We start from the raw sequence: 6009 nt of genomic DNA, 5'->3' as shown, positions 1-6009 counted from the left end.
GTTTCTTGAGGACTGCGATGATGGTGGACCATTTGAAACAGGATGGTACCTCGCACAGTTACAGAGATCTTATGAAGCTCTGTGTGAATACTGGAGCGAGTTGGTCTGCGCAGACTTTGAGGCAGGATGGGGACACAAGGTCTGGGCCTGCTGCTTTGTTGATCTTTTGTTGTTTGAAGTTACAACTCAAATCCTGTTCGTGGCCGGTCAACGCAGGAGGGGGAGTAAGAGGTGTGATGGTGCTCGGTGGTGTGGCTGGCTGGGTGTGGGGTGTGAAAGTGTCCTTTCCAAATCTGCAGTAGAAGGTGTTCAAGTCGTCAGCTAGTTCTTTATTGTTCTCTGCTTGGGGGGATGGTCGCTTGTCATCTGTTAGCGATTGTAATCCACGGCAGACTGATTTAGAGTCATTCGTGGTAAACTGTTTTTCTAGCTTTACTGCATTTTTTTTAATTAACTTTGTTGGTACACACACATCTTCACAGAAACTGATATAGGATGTAACAGTGTCCGTATATTCATCTAGAGGGCCAGTTCAGTTTCAAAGACACTCCCGTCTGTGCAGTCTAAACAGCTTTGAAGTTCTATCTTTGCTTCATTGGTCCACTTCTTCACAGTTTTCACCGTAGGCTCTGCACATTTAAGTTTTTGCTTTATGTTGGTATTAAGTGAATTAAGCAGTGATTAGAGTTGCCCACGCCCCCCCCCCCCCCCCCCCCCCCCCCCCCTCCCTGAGCCGTCACCTTGTCGTGGTGGAAGGGTTTGTGTGTCCCAGTGATCCTAGGAGCTAAGTTGTCTGGGGCTTTATGCCCCTGGCAGGATCACCCATGGACTTCGTTTTCCCTTGCCAGGACGTGGGTCACCAGGACCCCCCACTGGAGCCAGGCCTGGTGGTGGGGCTCAAAGGCGTGCGCCTGGTGACCGGGCCTGCACCCATGGGGCCCGGCCGGGCACAGCCCGAAAGGGTAACGTGGGTCCCCCTTCCCATGGGCTCACCACCTGTGGGAGGGGCCATAGGGGTCGGGTGCAATGTGAGCTGGGCGGTGGCTGAAGGCGGGGACCTTGGCGATCCGATCCCCTACAGAAGCTGGCTCTAGGGACGTGGAATGTCACCTCTCTCTCGGAAGGAGCCCGAGCTGGTGTGTGAGGTCGAGAAGTTCCGACTAGATATAGTGGGACTTGCCTCCACACACAGCTTGGGCTCTGGTACCAGTCCACTCGAGAGGGGTTGGACTCTCTTCCACTCTGGAGTTGCCCACGGTGAGAGGCGCCGATCAGGTGTGGGTATACTTATTGCCCCCCGGCTCGGCGCCTGTACATTGGGGTTCACCCCGGTGGACGAGAGGGTAGCCTCACTCCGCCTTCGGGTGGGGGGATGGGTCCTGACTGTTGTTTGTGCCTATGCACCAAACAGCAGTTCAGAGTACCCACCCTTTTTGGAGTCCTTGGAGGGAGTGCTGGAGAGCGTCAATGTCCATAACGAACACCATGTTCAAGCATAAGGGTGTGCACACGTGCACCAGGACACCCTAGGTCGCAGTTCGATGATCGACTTTGTGGTCGTGTCATCGGACTTGCGGCCGCATGTCTTGGACACTCGGGTGAAGAGAGGGGCGGAGCTGGCGGGTGATGGAGAGGAGGGTTCGTCGGGTAGTCGAATCTCAGATTCAGGAGGAGCAGTGTGGTTTTCGTCCTGGCCGTGGAACAGTGGACTAGCTCTACACCCTCGGCAGGGTCCTCGAGGGTGCATGGGAGTTCGCCCAACCAGTCTACATGTGTTTTGTGGACTTGGAGAAGGCGTTCGACCGTGTCCCTCGGGGAGTCCTGTTGAGGGTGCTTCGGGAGTATGGGGTACCGAACCCCCTGATACGGGCTGTTCGGTCCCTGTACAACCGGAGTCAGAGTTTGGTCCGCATATCCGGCAGTAAGTCGGACTCGTTCCCGGTGAGGGTTGGACTCCGCCAAGGCTGCCCTTTGTCGCCGATTCTGTTTATAACTTTTATGGACAGAATTTCTAGGCGCAGCCAAGGTGTAGAGGGGGTCCAGTTTGGTGGCTGCAGTATTGCATCTCTGCTTTTTGCTGATGATGTGGTTCTGTTGGCTTCATCAAGCCGTGAGCTCCAACTCTCACTGGAGCAGTTCCCAGCCGAGTGTGAAGCGGCTGGGATGAGAATCAGCACCTCCAAATCTGAGACCATGGTCCTCAGTCGGAAAAGGCATGCCCTCTCCAGATCGGGGATGAGATTCTGCCCCAGTGATGCAGACTTTGTATCGGTCCGTTGTGGTAAAGAAGGAGCTAAGCCGAAAGGCGAAGCTCTCAATTTACCGGTCGATCTTCGTTCTTACCCTCACCTATGGTCATCAGCTGTGAGTCGTGACCGAAAGAACAAGATCCCGAAATGAGTTTCCTCCGCAGGGTGTCCGGGCTCTCCCTTCGAGGTAGGGTGAGAAGCTCGGTTATCCGGGAGGATCTCAGAGTAGAGCCGCTGCTCCTCCGCATTGAGAGGAGCCAGATGAGGTGGCTGGGGCATCTGATTCGGGTGCCTCCCGGACGCCTCCCCGGTAAGGTGTTCCGGGCACGTCCCACCGGGAGGAGACCGGTGGCGGGCTCTCCCGCTGCCCCACTAATATGCTCTCTAGTGTGGCTTCTCCCTCAGGGGCCAAAAGACCGTGGGAACACGATCGGATTGACAACACAGGAAGCCAACTTGGTGGATTTCTGGGACGAAAGGAGAACACACAGCACACAGCTCACCAAAGGAGTCAACCCCAGCATATGATTATGTGAGAAAGGAGTTGGACAAAGTCAAAGCTGGTAATAATATTTCAGCCTTGGATGATTTATGTATGCCGTTAAGTGTGACTCATTTGAGGAAAGATGGGGCTTCATTCAGCGGCTTGAAAGGAGAACATTGGCCTTGTTGACACGGCTGAAGGACAAAAAGATGCAGTTCTTCCCAAACAATCGAAGGAACAAGACATAAGGCGACACATGGTGGCAGATGGTGAGGAGGACCCAGATGAGGGCCCCGAGGGGTCTCACCAGTTGGAGGTGAAGAGGCATCAAAAACAAGCGATTAAAAGAAATAAAAATCCCCCCCAAAAAATAATATATAAAAAAATAAATTTTTTCAACAAAAAAAGAAATTCCCAAAAAATAAAAAAATAAAGGAATTAAAAGAAAATAATAAACAAATTAATAATGCAAATAAATTCCTGAAAAAAATCATTCCAAAAGAAAAGTTAAAAATAAAATGTTTTCGGAAAAATTTAAATCAAATCAAGTTTTCCTTTTTCTTTACAAAAAAAAGGGCACTCGAGGACAACCCGGAGCTTATGCTATGGATAACACCACGAAGGAAGAAACCAAGGTGGCAACGTCACGTCTCTCCAAACAGAAAGACGAATTACGAAGCCTTGAGTCTATAAATGACCAAATGGCGTTCAGTGAGAGGCTTCTGATTTTAACACAAAGCGAAAACGGTGACCGTCGTGGGTGCCACGGGTTTTTTGTTTTGTTTTTACACACAAAGAGCTAGCACTCTAGCTCAGCGTTTGACTGACGTGTAAACGGGATTCTCGGTATAGAAAACGTTCTTGTGACCAGAAACTTCCCAAACCTCCTATTTACACAGCGAAACTCAGAATAAAATTCCCAAAACCATAACGGGCATATAGCTCATCTGGTTAGCAACTCCAGAGCATAGCGGGAAGAAGACGAGGACCGTCCGAACACTTTTCAACAGAACTTTACATAGGAAATCTCCTCACAGTTCAAAGCATGCAGCGCATAAAACGGATATCCAAATAAAATTTGCAATGCAACAACAGCGCTAGTTTCGTTAGGGCTAATCTTCGTTTCTCTTGTTAGTAAGTGCTCGGGCGCTATGGTAACGGAATGTGCTCACACATAGCCACAATCTAGATAGTAGTGGACGTGTCAGACATGACCCTGCCAAGATGGCGGCTGTCGTCTTGGTTTATTGCAAAAATATCGGGGGGGTTTGTTTGGGTTAGGAATAAAACTTAGTATCTCCTCACTCGGGGCCACCACTCTGTAGCGTATATTGGGGGATAACAAATTGTGCGTAATTAGGAAGAAAACGATGAGTTGGAAGCGTCGACTGCGACACTTCCAGGTTATCGGAATTTTAAATTACAGCGTTATAAATCAAGATATTTGATAGATATGGGAGGCACCATCATATTTTTACAAGTTTAACTTGAGGCGAAATGACGACAAACCTTTATTATCAATCTCTTATAGGAAGGTGGCTACATTCTAGGAACTTTGAGTTCGAGACTTTCTAGTTCACTCACCTTATCAACAGCTCCCTGACTACTGGAAAGTTGGGACGTTGTGTTAAATTAATAAAAAATATATATATATAAATAAAAATAAAAAAATTAAAAAGAATACCATGATTTGCACACCATGTTTCAACCTATATTTAATTAAGTACACTACAAATAGATATTTAATGTTCAAACTGATAAAACTTTTTTTTTTTATCAAATTTTTAGCAAGTAACCATTAACTTAGAATTTTATGGCTGCAAAACGTTCCAAAAAAGCTTGGACAGGTGGCAAAAAAGAAAGTTGAGGACTGCTCATCAAACACCTGTTTGGAACATCCCACAGGTGAACAGGCTAATTGGGCACAGGTGGGTGCCATGATTGGGTATAAAAGGAGCTTCCCTGAATTGCTCAGTCATTCACAAGCAAAGATGGGGCGAGGTTCACCTCTTTGTGAACGAGTGCGTGAGAAAATAGTTTAAGGACAATGATCCTCAACTTACAATTGCAAGGAATTTAGGGATTTCATCATCCACGGCCCATAATATCATCAAAAGGTTCAGAGAATCTGCAGAAATCACTGCATGTAAGCGGCAAGGCCGAAAACCAACATTGAATGCCCACGATCTTCGATCCCTCAGGCGGCACTACATCAAACTGACATCAATGAGTAAAGGATATCACCACATGGGCTCAGGAACACTTCAGAAAACCAATGTCAGTAAATACAGGTCGGTGCTACATCCTTAAATGCAACTTACAACTCTTACTATGCAAAGCAAAAGCCATTTATCAATAACACCCAGAAACGCCGCCGGCTTCTCTGGGCCCGACCTCATCTGAGATGGACTGATGCAAAGTGGAAAAGTGTTCTGTGGTCCGACGAGTCCACATTTCAAATTGTTTTTGGAAATTGTGGACATCGTGTCCTCCGGGCCAAAGAAGAAAAGAACCATCCAGACTGTTATGGACGCAAAGTTCAAAAGCTAGCATCTGTGATGGTATGGGGCTATGTTAGTGCCAATGGCATGGGTAACTTGCACATCTGTGAAGGCACCATTCATGCTGAAAGGTGTTGGAGAAACATATGCTGCCATCCAAGAAACGTCTTTTTCATGGACGCCCCTGCTTATTTCAGCAAGACAATGCCAAACAACATTCTGCACGTTACAACAGCGTGGCTTCGTAGTAAGAGTGTGGGTAGTAGGCTGGCCTGCCTGCAGTCCAGACCTGCCTCCCATTGAAAATGTGTGGCGCATTATGAAGCGTAAAATACGACCACGGAGACCCAGGACTGTTGAACAGCTGAAGCTGTACATAAAGCAAGAATGGGAAAGAATTCCACCTACAAAGCTTCAACAATTAGTGTCCTCAGTTCCCAAACGTTTATTGAATGTTGTTGAAAGAAAAGGTGATGTAACACAGTGGTAAACATGACCCTGTCCCAGCTTTTTTGGAACGTGTTGCAGCCATAAAATTCTAAGTTAATGATTATTTGCTAAAAACAAAGTTTATCAGTTTGAACATTAAATATCTTGTCTTTGTAGTGTATTAAATTAAATATAGGTTGAACATGATTTGCAAATCATTGTATTCTGTTTTTATTTATGTTTAACACAACATCCCAACGTCATTGAAATTGGGGTTATAAATAAATACTGGTCAACTGTTGTGTGTATGAATAAGTATATTTTAAAAATAAAAACAAGACCAATA

Source organism: Phyllopteryx taeniolatus, unplaced genomic scaffold (genome assembly GCF_024500385.1).
Source record: "Phyllopteryx taeniolatus isolate TA_2022b unplaced genomic scaffold, UOR_Ptae_1.2 contig_27, whole genome shotgun sequence".
In the NCBI taxonomy this organism is placed as follows: Eukaryota; Metazoa; Chordata; class Actinopteri; order Syngnathiformes; family Syngnathidae; genus Phyllopteryx; species Phyllopteryx taeniolatus.
This window is presented reverse-complemented; position numbering follows the sequence as displayed.